This window comes from Suricata suricatta, chromosome 2 (genome assembly GCF_006229205.1).
Source record: "Suricata suricatta isolate VVHF042 chromosome 2, meerkat_22Aug2017_6uvM2_HiC, whole genome shotgun sequence".
NCBI lineage: Eukaryota > Metazoa > Chordata > Mammalia > Carnivora > Herpestidae > Suricata > Suricata suricatta.
In genome coordinates, this window is record NC_043701.1 from 63,405,876 (window position 1) to 63,423,430 (window position 17,555).

Sequence of the window (17,555 nt, forward strand, 5' to 3'; positions counted from 1 at the left end):
GGGTAAATCCCTAGCAGTGCTATTGATGGGTCATAAGGGAGTTCTATGGATAGTTTTTTGAGGAATCACCACACTGTTTTCCAGAGCAGCTGCACCAGTTTACATTTCCACCAACAGTGTAGGAGGGTACCCATCTCTCCACACCCTCGCCAGCATCTATAGTCTCTTGATTTGTTCATTTTAGCCACTCTGATTGGTGTGAGGTGGTATCTCAGTGTGGTTTTGATTTCTGTTTCTCTGATGATGAGTGATGTTGAGCATCATTTCATGTGCCTGTAGGCCATCTGGATGTCCTCTTCGGACATGTCTGTTCATGTCTTCTGCCCATTTCTTCACTGGGTTATTTGTTTTGTGGGTGTGAAGTTTGGTGAGTTCCTTGTAGATTTTAGATACTAGCTGACTTATATTTTAGATGCATTTACCCTTTACTGGAGACATTTTCTCCTAATTTTGATTTGCATTGACATTTTATATACAATATCCTCTGAAACATAAAAAATATTTAAATTGTATGTTGTCATGTATACCAATATTTTTGCCCCGTAGTTTATTCCACTGCTTTTATGCCTTACAAAGTCCTCTGTCCATTTCAGATTTAATAAGATAATCACACATATTTCTTTATGGAGATGTTGAACTTTCACTCTATCTTGGATCTCCTTTGCTGAATTTCGTGACTGAGTATGACTGAGCATGTGAGAACTGACCAGAGCAGGATGAAGACATCAGAGCTTTTAGAACACATGGTTGGTTCTGTAATTACAATCATGTATTTGGAGTTTTTCCTCATCAGGAACATACTAGAAGATGCTTCTGTCCAGGGTACTGAAATATATTCCCTCAAAACTGATCCTGGAAAAGCCATGAAGCTCTTGTTCAAAGACTGTGCATGTCCTGCTGATTTCTTCCCAGAGGGAGCTGAACGGTTCTGCTGAATTCCTCTTTAGCAACCCAGTTTCATCCCTTTTCGAATGGGTGGAGCAATACTGTTTGATGGAATGTACAGATAGGCAATAAGAATCATGTAGATACAGTCCTAACAGCGTGCTTAAAGGTACTATGTATACTTTTAATTCCATTCTCAGGTCTAATTGAGGTTCAGGCTTCAAAACAAAGAGATACCTGCCTATACTGTTGTCATTTGGTTTTGAGCTCCTGCCACTAAATGAGGATGCTCTGACTCCAGACCATCAGTTCCACACTTACTATGGGAAATGTCTCTAAACTCACACGGCACTCAGAATCTCTAGCAGGAGATTTTGCCTCCCACCAGATTCTCTCTTCTGTACTGTTGTCTCATTGTTCCATACCTGCGTGTTTTATTTCCCCAAAGAGAAACAAAGTTTTTTTTTTCAATCTCATGCACACTCCTTTTGGAAAACATCAAAAAGCATTGCATCTGGCTTCAGTTGAGCTAAAATTTCATGCAGTGCATGTGGCAAAGGGGCAAAGATGGGTAGTAACTACCAGCTAGAAGGTTCTCTGTGTGTCGCCTTTGATTACAAAGACCTCTGATCACACATCAGCCATTTTAACCATAAGATTACATAAAATCAGTGACCCTCCAAAAGTGTTAGGTGAGAACATGTAGCATAGATAAAAAACCAAATAATTTTATATGTAATATTCTATTTTAGAACTTCTTAGGACAAAGCAACAAAATAAAGCTAATTTAGTGTTTCTTCAAAACTTCATACTTATGTAGTTAAGTCACCTTGAATCTATATATAAACTTTTTATATTTTGCTCAAGTGTTTTAAAGAATTAATTTCTAATTTAGTTTGGATTCGAAGTAATTCCTAGACTTTTCAAAATATATATAGAGGGCAAGCTGTGAACTTGCAGGGGGTCTGCTGGATGTCATAATGGATTTGTACGTAAGTGAAAATCAATCAGTAAGTGAGCAATAGGTACCCAGGATAAACATCTCAGGTTAAATGAAAGTGGGAGAATTATTTCACTCAGATTAGAAATAAAGAATGGCCTGGAGAGAGTCATGCAGAGAAATGACCATATATTTTCCCTTACTGATTGGACAGAGAAAAAGATGCAGGAATCCTGAGGTTTCATTTGCTCTAAAGAGGAGGGCGGAATATAAAGCTACTCCAGGAATCAACCAAAATCGTGGAGGAGGAAGAAAGATGAAGGGAAAACCCACGAACTCCTCAGGGGTTCAGGATGAACTGAAAGGGTATACTCTTTGTGAGACCACAAAAGCCAAGACTAGATTAAGTTGTGAATCCAAAATAAGGGTTGAGGACTGAGACACTAAACAATACTTGGGTGGAGAGAGGAAAGAAACAAACATTTTGAGTTCCCACTAAGTGCTAGCCACATCCATGGTCTTAGGATGCCAACTCCGTCCTCAACTGTGTAAGAGGCAGGGAGAAGAGACACAGTTGGTGATGCTACTTTCTAGCCATTGACCTTGCAGATTTCACTTCTCGGAGTGTTGGTTACATGTTATTTACTTTGTGGTTACCTATCCATTCATCCAAACATGTACCCATCATATTCACCATGCCAATCACACAAAGATGAATGAGGACATGGACTCTGGGCCCCAGAAGTCCTCAGTCCAAAAGGGGGAAACACGCACTTAGCAGAGCTCATAGTTAATACAACTGGGAGAAGAGGCTCTGTAAGCCCAGATCATTTCTCATGGGCGACATAAAAATATTTAGCATCTTGTAACATGGGACTGGTGAGTCAGAGGGTACGCAGCCAGAGAAAATGAACCCACTGACCCACCACGTTGGGTTCAACCTAGTGCCCCACCACACAGGAGGTTTGCATCATAACTACTGCTGTAGGGGTGATAATAATTAAGGATATTGGAAATTAAGAAGGAAAAAGTATTAGAAAAAAATGAACTCTAGAACATTAGAAAAAACTTTTCCACTGGCTTGTATCAACAGCTCTTCAGTCGTGTCATCATCATGGATAAAAGTGGTAGTCAAAGATAGAATTCTTTCATAAGAAACAGGGACATTGATAGGAAAAAAAAAAGAAACACATCTATCAATTTCCAACAAATTATAAAATGGATATAAGAAGACACTGCTGGTTGTTATTGGGAATAAATTAAATAACAGATGTAAAGCAGCCACTTCAGTGCTTAGCATGTAGAGAGTCCTAAATCAATGGGGACTATTAATGTCTTTTTAACAGATGAGGAAATGGAGACTGAAAAAAGTTAAATTTAAAAGAATTTGTTCAAGTTCACATAACTATTAGTGTTGACACAAAATTTGGTATCACTGTATAACCATAGAGTAGAAATTTCATAATTTTTCCTTGTATTTAATTACTCCTCTAAGTTGTAAATTGCAGATATAATTGTGTGTTAACCTTAGTTACTACTTACTCTTAGCTACTTTGACAAATTCACTGTAGCACACTAAAGGAATAACTAATGTTAGTTATGCTGATATTTGATCCAAATTACAAGGCTTTACAGGAAGATTGGCTAAGTTGACCATAATTTCATCGCCCAGATGATATCAATCCTGCTGGGGCAGCTAATTTACATTACAGGCATAGGCACCCAGGAGGACGAAAGCAGCCGCTGGGTTGTGAGCCTTGAAAAGTCAAATCTATAAAGTGACAGCAATGGCCCATAGCCTGTGATGCTTAATATGGGCAGGGAGCATGAAAGTGATTTGTGATTACAAGGATGTGAGCATAGCCACATAAAACACCTTTATGTGCTCATTTGTATGAGTGCTGTGCAAGCCAATTAAGGACTCCCCCCTACACACACACGCGCGCGCACACACACGCGCACACACACACACACACGGATAATTGTAGGAGGAGATATTTGCATTAGGAATTTTCGTGTTTAAAAAGGTTTCACCACAAATTATTTAGAAGTTGTTATTTAGAATATTTTACGCAGTGTTTGTAAAGGTAAAGCAAGGTACACCTTCGATGCATTGGCAGTTTGTAGCTGTGTGCCCAGAAGGAAACCTCCAAGAGAGGGAAAGAATTGACATGCAGCAGCAGAACTCACTACTCACACTGAGTCAGACACTCAGTGTCTGCTAGTTAAGAGATTATGAAGACATCTGTCAATCTAGGCACTGGAAAAAGTCAAAAACAAAGCAGAGGGTCAATTATTTCCTTATCTACAAGTCCATCAGAGATAGGTCATTCTTTCCTCATGCAGCTGTCATAACTCACCTTTGAACAGGGATAAAGCATAAAAAATATCACATTTTCTTTCAGACAAGTTATGGAAAAGGGATACATGTGAACTGTGGTGTCTATAATCATGGCTCTTGCTGCCTTAGACACAACCCAGTCTTGATAGAATATCTTTGTAGCAACACAGAAGAGTTTATGGACATAGAAGAGTCAAAGTTACCATGGAAACTACAGTTTAGAAATTCCTGGGGCAACTGGGTGGCTCAGTCAGTTAAGCGTCCAACTGCGGCTCAGGTCATGGTCTCACTGCTAGTGAGTTCGAGCCCCACACTGGGCTCTGTGCTGAGGGCTTGGAGCCTGGAGCCAGCTTCAGATTCTCTGTCTGTCTGTCTGTCTTTCTCCCTCCCCTGTTCACACTCTGTTTCTCTCTCCCTCTCTCTCTCAAAAATAAACATTAAAATAAAAGGAATTCATGGGATTTTTTTCTTACAATTAAAAAAATTTTCTTTATAGTTGTATCTTTTAACTGAATGCATTGCTAGCTTTCTTTTTAATCCCTGAACCATTATTTTCCTCACCTTCTGAAGAAAGCACTTCAACTATGGAAAGAATTCAATGTCTCCACAGATAAACCCACCTGCTGATTATTCTGATGAAACCAATACAGAAAAGCCAACACATAATTAGAGATACACAAATGACCACTCTCCATTAGATGCTATGTTTGCAGAGAACAGTGTTTCAATAAAAATACAATCTATTATTTCTAATACAGAATGAATTACTCTTTTGAAAACTAGTGTTTTTTTAATTTTTTTAATGTTTTATTTATTTTTGATACAGAGAGAGACAGAACATGAGAGGGGGAGGGGCAGAGAGAGAAGGAGACACAGAACCAGAAGCAGGCTCCAGGCTCTGAGCTCGCTGTCAGCACAGAGCCCGACGCGGGGCTCGAACCCACGAACGTGAGATCTGACCTAGGCCGAAGCCGGAGGCTCAACGGACTGAGCCACCCAGGCGCCCCAAAAACTAGTTTTTTAATAGCAGACTGGGCCAAGAAATTCATGACCAGTAAATTAGTGATTATGTGCTAGAATTCATTTCTACGAATAGTGTTGCTTTTAAGAAATCTGAAATTCAATATGCATTCCTTTTATAGGACCAGGAGAATAGTTGCTACATTTGTGATATGCCAATGCCTGAGATGGCTAAATGTCTATGAAGGATTCACATTTCTCTTCCAAGATGTAAAGGTATTGCATGAAAGTCTCTTCCCAAACAGGAACTACATTTCCCAAGCACCCTTGTATGTGAATGAAACCAGGAGACTAGTTCTCACCAATGGAAGTGATGTGTGACACTTTCAGGGCAAGGTAGCTCAGTAAAGAGTGTGTGTTCTTCACCTTAGAAGATTCTGAGACTTAAGGGCAGGGGTCAGCAAAATATAGCCCGTGGGCCAAATTTAGCCTGCCACTTGTTTTTACAAATAAAGTTTTATTGGAACACAGCTATGTTTAGCTGTCTATGGCTCTTTTCTCTGCTACAGCTATAGAGCTGAGGAACTGCAAGTGACCACGTGGCCCACAAAGCCTAAAATATTTATTGTCTAGCCCTTTAAAGAAAAAAGTTTACCAACTTTTGCCATAGGGAATATTGGAGACAGATTATGGAAGGAGCCTGGGTTATTAATGAGGATCCTTCAGTGGGTTCTGTGATAATAAATATAAATCTACTTTTATGTTTGTAATATACCATTGAAGTCCCAGCTCTTTTAGTTTTCTTAGCAGTTCTTTTTCAGCATAAAATATGGAGTTTCCCAAACTTATTCTCCAATAGCTGGAAAATCTTGGCATATGGTCAAATTCTCCTTGGTTTACCCATGGCAGTAAGGCTGGTAGTAGGACATAAGACTATAGTTCTGCATGTTATATATGAATTCTCCAGCCAGATGGTGTAGTCATGTTTCCTTTGCAATCAGCAGCCTGGCTCTATGCTCAGTGAAGGATGAATGAACCTTGCTTGGCTTCCCCTGCAGATGGGAAATTCGAGCCAGAACTAATTCATGGTGTTCTTTAGCTAAATCCCTCCAGATACAAGTTCAACTCTTCCTAGATGGGAATGCTAACACTGGCCACCCAAAGACATTGAGAAAAAAGGAGAAATCCACACAGATTCTCTTTATGAGTTGGTTGTGTAGCATGCAGTTAAAATAATTTGTTTTAAAAATCCAGCCACCTGGAGCATGTGTCTCTTGATCTTGGGGTTATGAGTTGGAGCTTCATGTCAGGTATATAGATTGCTCAAAAAATAAAATAAGTTAAAATCCATAAAGCATTTCAGATTTAAATTCACATTCAGTCTAAACAAGTATGACGACAAACTCAAGAGGTTGGACAAGAAAACCTACAAGTTCTTGGGCATTCCAATAAACAGTTTTTCAGAGTCAAGCATAGTTGGATTTGAGAAGAGAGGTTACATGAGAAATTGAGACCTAAGTCAAGGTGAAAGGAAAATTTTTTATTGTTTTAATTTTAATTTTATTTTTATTTTTAAGTAGGCTCCATGCCAACATGGGGCTTGAACTCATGACTCTGAGCTCTAGAGTCATATACCAGCCAGGCAACCCAAGAGAAAGAATTTTTAAAGACAGATGGGCATGACTTATTTGAGATAACTGTGAGAGAATCAGTTTAAAATGTCCAACAAGTGTTTCTGGTAAATCACACATTTTTATTTAAAATAAAAAAATATTGGGTGCCTGGGTGGCTCAGTTCTTAAGCACCGACTTTGGCTCAGGTCATGATCTCATAGTTTGTGAATTCAAGTCCCACACTGGGTGAGTTTGGACCCCACTTCAGGTGTGCATGAGCCCCGCATTGAGTGAGCTCCACTTCTCTCTCTCTCTCTCTCTTTCTGCCTCTTGCTCATTTATGCCCTCTCACTCTCTCTCAAAAAATATTTTTAATTGATGACCTAATGGTAATCACATAGAGCTTTGTTTTTATTAAATTCTCTTGGTCCAATATTTGGGAAGTTAGATTCCATCAACAGGAAGTACCCCAAACATGCCTTATTGTTCTTTGCAAGCTGGTTGAATATTACTCATTTGCTTGTATCATTTACCAAACAAGGATTCATTAAGTGCCTATAAAGCATCTCTGCTCTGGGAGCGGAGTACCGCCTACCACATCCCATGGGGCACACGGTTATAGAGAGAGTGGCTCCGGAGCCAGGCTGCCTGAATCTGACTCCAGGCACTTTCATATATTAGCTGTGCACCTTCGGCAAGTCATTAAAGGTCACCATGCTCTGTGTTTTCATCTGCAAAATGGAGATTAATAACAGTACCTACATCACTGGGTCTTTGAGGAGATGAAACCAAGTAACTTATGAAAAATTCCTGGAGCAGTGAAGGCAAGTGACGAGTAATAATATGCTTCTGCTCTCATCCTTATCTATAAGATGGTTCAGTTTAAATATATCACCAAAACTAAACAATAAAATATCACCAGCTGTGTCCCGATGCCAGTTATTAGTATCTATGTATTACGAGGGAAAAAACCCACAGTTTGATTTACTAGTACTTCTCCTGGGGTCTATCCTAACAGAGCATACTAAGTAAACTAAAACAAGAGTCAGGACTTAGACATTTTCATGTCGTGATTTACTTGCCTATAGTTCAAAGAAAGGCAGTTCAGGTGGTCTGTTTTTCAAATGGTGGTCTAAAATGGCCCAGCTCAGTTAGTAATATGTCTATTCTTGTAACTATTTGGGGAAAAAACTCCAGGGAAGAGGGTACCTGGGTGAAATGGGCAGGAGAGCCACCTGCCTGCTCCTCAGTCAGCAGAGCGACACTTTCGGAGGCCAAGATTTCTGCTGCGTAGTTGACATCTACATACCCACAGCCATTGCCATGCCATGGGACCCTGAATTTCATTCAACACCATCTTTCTTTTTTTCTTTTTTCTTTTTTGAGAAAGAATGAGAGTGCGAGCAAGGAGGGACAGAGGGAGACAGAGAGAAAGAATCTTAAGTAGGCTCCACACCCAGTGTGAAGCCCAAGCGGGGCTCAATCTCAGACCTGAGAAATTGTGATGTGACCTGAAATCAAGAGTCAGAAGCTCAACCAACTGAGCCATCCAGGTGCCCCAACACCATCATAATGAAACTCACTATGCTCTGAGTCCAGCAACTTCATGGGCCTTTACTGCACCATTCCTAAGCCTGCCTGATATCAGTGTTCACATGACCTCAGCATGGAAGCATTCAACAAAGTTAGTTGTACTATCAATGGAAATGCAGTATCTCTGTGACCACACCGCCAGCCAGCAGTAGCAGCGGTTTTAAGATATAAGCCCATCTGAATTTACTTTTATTTTATTTTATTTTATTTTATTTTATTTTATTTTTGAGAGAGAGAGAGAGAGAGACAGCTAGAAAGGAGGAGGAGCAAAGAGGAGAGAGAGAATCTCACATAGGCTTCATACTGTCAGCACAGAACCTGATGAGGGGCTCTAAAACTTGCATGAGAGGTCATGGCCTGAGCTGAAATCAAGAATGGGATGCTTAACAGATTGAGCTACCCAAGTACCTCTATTTTTTATTTTAGAGTGAGAGAGAGTGCAAGTGAGGAAGGGGGCAGAGAGAGAGAATCTTAAGCAGCCTCCATGCTTAGCAGGGAGCGCAATGTGGGGCTTGATCCCACAATCCTGGAATCATGACCTGAGTCAAAATCAAGAGTCCAATGTTCAACTGACTGAGCCACGCAGCTCCCCGCTCCTCTCCCCCCACCCCAAGTTTACATTTGTAGGTATAATATGAAGATGTGTGGCATGTGCAATGGTGTACAACAGAGTTTATGACCTTAGAAAACCATTTGATTTCTGTGTTATGCAAGATGAGATGAATATTGATGCCCAAAGGGCTGTTGTGAGGCCAAATGTGGAAGTTTTTGAAGAAGGAAAGAGCTATGCAAGTATGACTATTAATATAACCTTCAAGGCAAAGATGAAAGTCTTCAAGGATGATTTAATTGACATTGACTAGAGAGTAATCTATTTCTTTCTGCCTCCATATGCAACAGAAGGGGACTAGGAAGTTCATGTTGGGTTGTTTATATAGAAACTTTCTAACCCACTCTGACATGCAAATCATGTACCTTTTCCTAAATTTGCATCTAGTTGACAGAAATAGACAACTTGGCATAGTACAAACAGACAGCATGCTATGACTAACATTCTCCCCCACGCCAACTGAAAAAAAAAATTATGTTTTGTCCAAGCCACAACTGATTGGATCACAGTTTGGGCAGAGCTAGGCTGGTTGTGTTGACAAAGCAGATGGTACACTGATCATATGCTGTGTATCAGGTTCAATTAAATAAAAAGTATAGTTGTGAGAAACTTGAAGGCCAGAAAGGATCAATTTGAAATATTGCATAATGATGAGAAAGAGATTATGAGGCCCTTCTCTGGAGTCAGGGCAGTGGGCCAGCACTGCATACCAGGGGACCACTTCTAAGTTACCCTTTCTCTCCAATATTGGTGCTACATGGCTCAGAGATAGAGTTGGTGGCTAAGCCAAACCCAAGCAAGATAGCTTTCTATGGTAGCAGTCTAGCATCTTCCCCAGGGTTTTGTGTCTGAAGTTTTGAGGTCACTGTGAACGTCTCCCAGGAGTCACTTCAGTTGTTTCTTTAGAACATTCCACTTGAGTATCCAGGTTGATTTCAATTTTTGTGTTGAAATACAGTCCCTTTCAATCTTACTAAGAATTCCTCTACCACTGTGGATTTAGGTCATCAATAGCATCCAGAAAAAGCCTGTGGCTATACTGTGTATTATGGAACACTTCTGGAAGGCATCTAAAAGTTTATGACCTGCTAGAATAGTCTGGAATTTCCTGGTGAGAAGGAAAGAACACAGAGTGATTGACAGAAGATGGTGGTCTGGATCCTAGCTCTTCAACTTGGGTGTCATATTTAAGAGTCACCCCCCACACTCTAGGAACGGGGAAAGGCACTGGGTACCTGGGATGAAGTCTGTGATGGAGAAACTGAGTCTGTGGGGGCACAGACAGGTACGGAACAAGCCATCTTCCATGTGATAGATATCAAACCATCAGAGCAAGCCAAGGGCTCTACAAGCAAGGACAAGATGATGAGTTCTGCCTACCCAGACTTGGGCCCTAAAGTATAAGAGGGGTTTAATCAAGCAGAGAGTAAGCAAAGGGGGCTCCAGACATGGGAAGGTCATATGCAAAGACACATTGTGTGCTCAGAGAACCAGATGGAACAGGGAGTGGGACCTCACTGAACCTCAGATTTTCCACTAGTAAATTCTGATCTCACAGTCCTGTCTTGTGAATCAAATAAGGTAATGTTTGCTACGCTAGCTCCTTTTTGTGCTTTTCTCAGAGTAGGATTTGGGGATCACCTGTGTCAGAACCATTTGAGGTACTTGTCAAAAATTCAGATTCCTTGGCCCCAACCCAGACATTGTGGATTTGAATCTGCAGTGCAGATTCAGAGGATTTTTAAATAAGTACTCCAGGTGCTAAGCATCTAAAGCTGTCTATAGGGATTCTGAGCAATTCAGAGGTGAACAAAACTGATTTCACAGACTTACTGTGCCAGTAAAGGACTAGTTCAGCATGTTTGCAAAGCTGGACTAGAGTGAAAGAGTATACAGGAAGATGTATGTGTACACATACCGGGAAAAGGTATTCCCCTGAGTCCTTCTTGATCTTTCTAGAAACACACATCATACTTAAAAGAAATCAGAACTGAGAACTTGCAAGAATATATATAGGCATATTGAATGGTACATAAAATGCTATATGTATATTATTTGCCCAAGTCAGCATTAAATACCAAGCAATTCTAACTGCAAGGCAGCAAGAAATTTGAAAGCTCTCCATAGTTTTACTTGAAATCACGTATTATTTTCTTCTAATGAACACTTTATGATTTAATATTATGGCCCTATTTCCTTTTCTGCCAATGGCTTAGCATTGAAAATAACTGTCCTAGCTTCTATGGGAAAATACTCAATTAAGTGGGGCCCACATATCACTGTAATTGTTTTCCACTGAAAAGTTAGTAACCAAATAGAATGGGATATGATTCAACTGTCAAGACTCTGAATTTACTATCAGTAGAACAGTTCAAGTTGAATGTGATTGTGGAAATTTTTGAAACAATGGAGAAGAGAGTTTGAAGCCATGACCTCTGACTTGGAGAGGGGGACGTCTATGGGAGGCCAGGAAGGAAGCTGCAAAAAAGGAAGATGGCAAGACAGAAGGGTGGGTGGGAATGAAATACACACACACAGATGATTGCATTGGAAAGGGGTGGGAATTGGACCCAAACCTGTATTCACATCCAGGTGCCTTCATGTATTTGGCAAAGTAATTAGCAATGTAGGTGTCCATTTCTTCAGTAAAGTGGGGATATTACTGTCTATGGTGTAGGGCTGCTAGGTGGATTCAATATCCAGAGCCATTGAATACCATGTAAGTGATAACTATTAAAATGAGATACTGGTATATCAACAGACTCTTTTTTTTTTCAATGCAAAGCAGTTTTTTAAATTTAAAAAATTTTTTTTATTTTTTTAATAGTTTATTCTCAAATTGGTTTCCATACAGCACCCAGTGCTCTTCCCCATAAGTGCCCTCCTCCATCACCTCCACCTCTTTTCCCCCCTCCCCCTTCAACCCTCAGTTTGTTTTCAGTATTCAATAGTCTCTCAAGTTTTGCGTCCCTCTCTCTCCCCTACTCTCTTTCCCTCTTCCCCTCCCCCTGGTCCTCCATTAGGTTTCTCCTGTTCTCCTGTTAGACCTGAGTGCAAACATATGGTATCTGTCCTTCTCTGCCTGACTTATTTTGCTTAGCATGACACCCTCGAGGTCCATCCACTTTCCTACAAATGGCCAGATTTCATTCTTTCTCATTGCCATGTAGTACTCCATTGTGTATATATATACCACATCTTCTTGATCCACTCATCAGGTGATGGAAATTTAGGCTCTTTCCATGATTTGGCTATTGTTGACATTGCTGCTATGAACATTGGGGTACATGTGCTCCTATGCATCAGCACTTCCAAGAGACTCTTTGAAAAAAACCTAGATCTTGGGGTGCCTGGTGGCTCAGTCACTTGCGCATCCAACTTTAGCTCAGGTCATGATCTCACAGTTTGTGGGTTTGAGACCCATATCAGGGTCTGTGCTGACTGCTGGGAGCCTGCTTCAGATTCTGTGTCTCCTTCTCTGTCTGGCCCTCCTCCACTTGCACTGTCTCTTAAAAATGAAGAAATGTTAAAAAAAAATTAAAAAACTCTAGATCTTATTTTTAATCCTAAGAATGAATTTTAACCAACGATTTGCTGCCTGAAGAGTCACACTTAAACATTGCTTCTTCAAAGTCATCAGCTACACATGGCTTAGAACAGTTGAAACTATAACAGGTAGGCTTAGCAGGCAGGTCATGCTTTTCAAAAACAAAATTTCTTTAGCAGCACTGAATCTGAATTCTTTAAAGATGGGCATCTGGGTGGTCAGTTGGTTAAGTGTCTGATCTTGGTCATGATCAAGGTCATGAGCTCATGTCATGGGTTTGAGCCCCACTTTGGGCTCTGTGTTGACAGCACAGAGCCTGCTTTGGATTCTCTCTCTCCCTCTCTCTCTGCCCCTCCCCTGCTCGTTCTCTCTCTCTCTCTCAAAATAAACTGAAAGAAAATTTGAATTCTTTAAAGACAAGGTTATACAAACAGCTACTGGTTTTAGAAATAGAAAGTTGGAAAACATGCTAGTGCTGGAATATTTAGATGCCTAAGAACCACCTGCAGAGGGATTCATAAGATCAATTAGTATGCACATAAGATTGCTCAGCATGTATTATCCTCTGTTAGATTATGTATGATTGAAAAAGGATAAAATGAAAAGGGGTATGTGGAGAAAGTGAATCATCACAACCAGCCAAGCTTAATCATAACCTTTAAAAAAAGGTAAACGTGAGGCCAGGGCTTGGTTTTTCCTCAGGTGTGCACTTGTGGACAACTGCAAGTTCAGAAAATGTAAATAACATGGGTTCCAAAAGGATGTGGCAGACACCCACAACCTTTTTTGAAAAGGGCAGTCGAATGTGAAGGATGCTCCTATGGGGAATTAGAATATCCAGAGGGTATCTTAGACGAAAAGAAACTGCAGACTTAATTTGCAGCTGGTCTTACAATCAGCAGATTATTTGGCCTGACAGGTCTATGGTCCCTCAGCTCACAGAGTTCTAGAGAAGTTTGGGGAGAATCTGTGTGTGGGGGAGAGCGGAGAAGCTTCGTGGTGCCTGGGTTGTGGACTGCCTCTGGCCAGGCCTTCTTGGCCTGAGCAACGTCCAAAGGGCCACCCATTTCAGGAAGCACGAGGTGGGAGATGATGCCCGTGCAAGTCATTGCCAGATCAAGACTGTAGATCAGCCTCTGCCAGTAAATCTAGTTACTGGGCTCCAGGCAGCAAGGGGGGGAATTTGAGAAGCAGGGCTGTGAGTAAGGAGTCAGCAGGGTCTTACCCCGAAAGCAGCCTCCAGGTTTGCACACAGACGCTGATTTCCTTGCAAGACCCACTCCAGCTCATTTTACCTCCTCTATGGCCTCCTCCAGGCTTCATCTGACTAATAGATCCAACTGGGTTAAACTCATGTGAACTCATTGTTGCACACAACAGTACTTAGTTATCAAGCAAAAAATATGTTTATTTTTTAGAAAGGGCTTTTTACATGTACTCCCCAATTCCTATCCCATATTCTCCTGGGATCATATAAAACGCATTTAGCCAATTCAGGGATGTTGGAGGGACTAAAAAAAAATAGCAGCAGTAATCTTGTTGATTATATTTAGGTGGAGAAACTCAAATTATTTTTTTGTACAACCAGATTGATTATATAGAGTTTTAAATCAAATGTCAAAATTCTAAACCCTGTGATGAGAGAAATAAAATCTCTCCAGTAAAGAAAACCTCCATGAGTCATTTTTATTTTCTTTTGTTAGTAATTTTATTGAAAAAACAAAATGCAATGCTTTTCTGGAGATAAAAGCACAATCACTAGCTCTAACCTTTGTCAATGTAGCATAAAAGCAGAGAGATTTTTGTTTAACACCAGAAACCCACAAATGAAAAACTGAAAGTCATTGGTAACCAAGGAAACTAACAATGAATGGTTGGGTGTCGCTGGAACACTTTCAAAGATAAGAAGGGGAGGGAGGAAGATAATGCAACTCTAGGTTAAATCCCACTGCTAGAAAAGATGCGCCCAGCTAACGTATCCTGTAAATAACATCTCTATTTGCATTCTGCTGATTTCCTAAAACAAAATTCCCTGATACAAACAATTCAAGATGAGGAACGCCTAGTTTTGGCCTTAGCTCATGGCAGCATTGTATTTAGAATAAAAAAGGACACCTGTGGCCTTCCACGTGTCCCCAGTTTTGCTCTCCAGGGCCGTGGCCCCAAAGTTCTATTTCCTGCCAAAATATTTTTTTTTCCTGCTGTGATTACCAACTTATCATTCCTGGCTATGGCATCACACCCATCCATGAGGCACACCCAATACCTGCGCACACAATCATCTCTCTCAGTTTTTAATCACCAAACCCATTCACAGGATGCCAGCCAGGCACTGAGAGGAAAAGATAGAAGAGGCAAGATGCAGAAGCCCAGGCCAGGGAATAGACAACGTCAGAGACAGAGCAAACATATGCAATGAAAAAAATAAAAGACATCCAACTGGAAATACAGCCAGAGAAAACATAAAGCCTGCCCTGAGCCAAAGCTAGCTACACAGCACTGTATGTACGTGTGGGAGAAACGGAGTCAGACAGTGAGTGGAACACGGACTGTCATCACTCAGGGCTGGCTTCCTGGATTAGCTGCAGGAGGCAGACAAGGAGGCAGAGATGGAAGAACCATGGGAAGCTCCTGACAGAGGGAATGCATCAGGTGTCGATATTCCTAGGTAAACCAGAACAACTTGTACTTGGTGTAAGGGAGTGTGTGTGTGTGTGTGTGTGTGTGTGTGTGCGCGTGCGTGCACATGCATGTGCATGCAAGGTTTGCTTAGCTTGTACATGGAGTATAATTGCATGATAAGAAGGGGCTGTTGGAAATGCACCATCAAAAAATCAAAAAGGCAGGGACGCCTAGGTGGCTCAGTTGGTTGAGTGTCTGACTTCAGCCCAAGTTATGATCTCACCATTTCACCGTTTGTGGGTTCAAGCCCAGCGTCGGGCTCTATGCTGACACCTCAGGGCCTGGAGCCTGCTTCTGATTCTGGTTTCCCTCTTTCTAAGACCCACCCTGTTCATGCTTTGTCTCTCTCTCTCTCTGTTTCTCTCAAAAGTAAATAAACATTAAAAGCAAAAAAACAAAAAAGGCAACTGAATTGGAAAAGATATTTAGAAATGATCTACCTGATACAGGATTAGCATCCAAATATATAAAGAACTGATACAACTTAACACCAAAAAGCAAATAATCCAATTAAAAATGGGCAGAAAACAGAATAGACATTTTTCTAAAGAAGGCATACAGGCATATGTCAATAGACGTATGAAAAGATGCTCCACATTGCTAATCATCATGAAAATGCAAATCAAAACCACAATGAGATCTCACCTCACACCTAGAATGGCTAGGCTAAAAGAGTCAAAAGTAAAAAAGTACCAGTGAGGATATGGAAAAAGAGGAACCCTAATGCATGGTTGGTGGCAATGTAAATTGGTGCAGCCACTGTGGAAAACAGTATGGAGATTCTTCAAAAAAAAAAAAAATAACGAAAATACCCTACTATCCAGTAATTTCACTACTGGGTATTTACCCAAAGAAAAGGAAGACACTAACTCAAAAAGATATATGAGTTCCTATGTTTACTGCAGCTTTATTTACAGTAGTCATGATATAGAAGCAATCTAAATGTCTATTTATAGATGAATGGATAAATAAGATGTTTTACACATACACACACACAGGAATATTACTCAGCCATAAAAAGGATAAGATTTTTTGCCAACTGAAACAACACGGATGGACCCTAGAAGCATTGTGTTAAGTAAAATAAGTCACGCAGAGAAAGACAAATACCATATGATGCTGTGGACAGATAGCACATCTGCTTTCCTGTTTCTATTCTTAGATAACACAACTAAGAGACTCATTAATTAAATCACATGTGGAGTTCCAATCCTACGGGACCTGGAACTGCCTGCTGGTGGCTTCTTTCTGGAAGTAAGTCAGGAATTTCTTGGCATGCACTGAATGGGCAAGCCTTAGGTGTCATCCTATGATATTTCTAATGTGAGTGTTTTCATGCAGGAAGTTGCTCCCAATCAAGCTTAAGTAGTGGGCAAAAAAGTGCTGTCTCCAAGGAGACAAAATCACCTGGCTCTGAATGGAGGCTGCTGGCATGCGGCTTAATGGAATGAATCCGGATTGAGGATTTGGGGCAATGCCAAGCGGCAAATTCGTTCTGCATCTAGTAGATGAGGTTGTAACTTATTTTTCTTGGCGGGGAGGAGGGGATGAAAGTTTGCAGGTGAACATTCTGAGAAAGTCCCACCAGCAAATGGAATGTTCAAGTGTTCTGTGTACATATGAGGTTCGAAAAGGGTGACCTCGGCAGACACGCGGGATCAAACCAGAGCTTGGAAGAGGGATCAGCAAGTGAGAGCTGGCGAAACCCAGCCTGCAGCCTACTTTGGTATGGCCAGGATGACTTTTGCATTAAAAAGTTTTGTTAAGTTTATTTATTTATTTTGAGAGAGAGAGGGAGAAAGAGAACATGAGCACACTGCATGCACAAGCAGGGGAGGGGCACAGAGAGGGAGAAAGAGAATCCCAAGCAGGCTCTGTGCTGTCAGTGCAGAGGCTGACATGGTGCTCAAACTCATCAAACTGTGAGATCAGGACTGGAGCCTAAACCAAGAACAGGATGCTTGACAGACTGAGTCATCCAGGAGCCCTCAATTTTTGCATTTTAATTAATTAATTAATTTTTAAATTTTTATTTATTTCTGAGAGAGAAAGAGAGAGAGAGTGAGAGAGAAAGAGAAAGAGCAAGTTGGGGAAGGGTAGAAAGAGAGGAGATACAGATTTGGGAAGCAGGCTCCAGTCTCTGAGCTGTGGGGGTTGAACCCACGAACTGTGAGATCATGACCTGGGCTGAAGTTGGATGCTTAACCAACCGAGCCACCCAGGAGCCCCAATTTTGGCATTTTTAAAAGATTAAAAAAAGGAGTTTCTACAAGGACCACATATGGCTTGCAAAGTATTTACTATCTGGCCTTTTAAGAGAGAAAGTTTGGTAGCTCTGGGTTTGAGCTTAGCCACTGTGAGACCTAAAGTTCCCTTCATGCCTC

General features: G+C 40.9%; 1 protein-coding gene and 1 long non-coding RNA gene across 4 annotated transcripts in view; both read right to left on the reverse strand.

Moving 5' to 3' along the window:
* The window catches only part of LHFPL3 (LHFPL tetraspan subfamily member 3), a 556,172-nt gene that overhangs the window by 223,767 nt on the left and 314,850 nt on the right, over window positions 1-17,555 (reverse strand). The gene's annotated exons all lie outside the window — the stretch shown is intronic.
* The window catches only part of LOC115281963, an 85,089-nt gene continuing 68,281 nt past the window's right edge, over window positions 748-17,555 (reverse strand). Inside the window, exon 3 of the long non-coding RNA XR_003904475.1 lies at window positions 748-986. This is a non-coding gene — a long non-coding RNA (uncharacterized LOC115281963). The remainder of the gene's footprint in view (window positions 987-17,555) is intronic.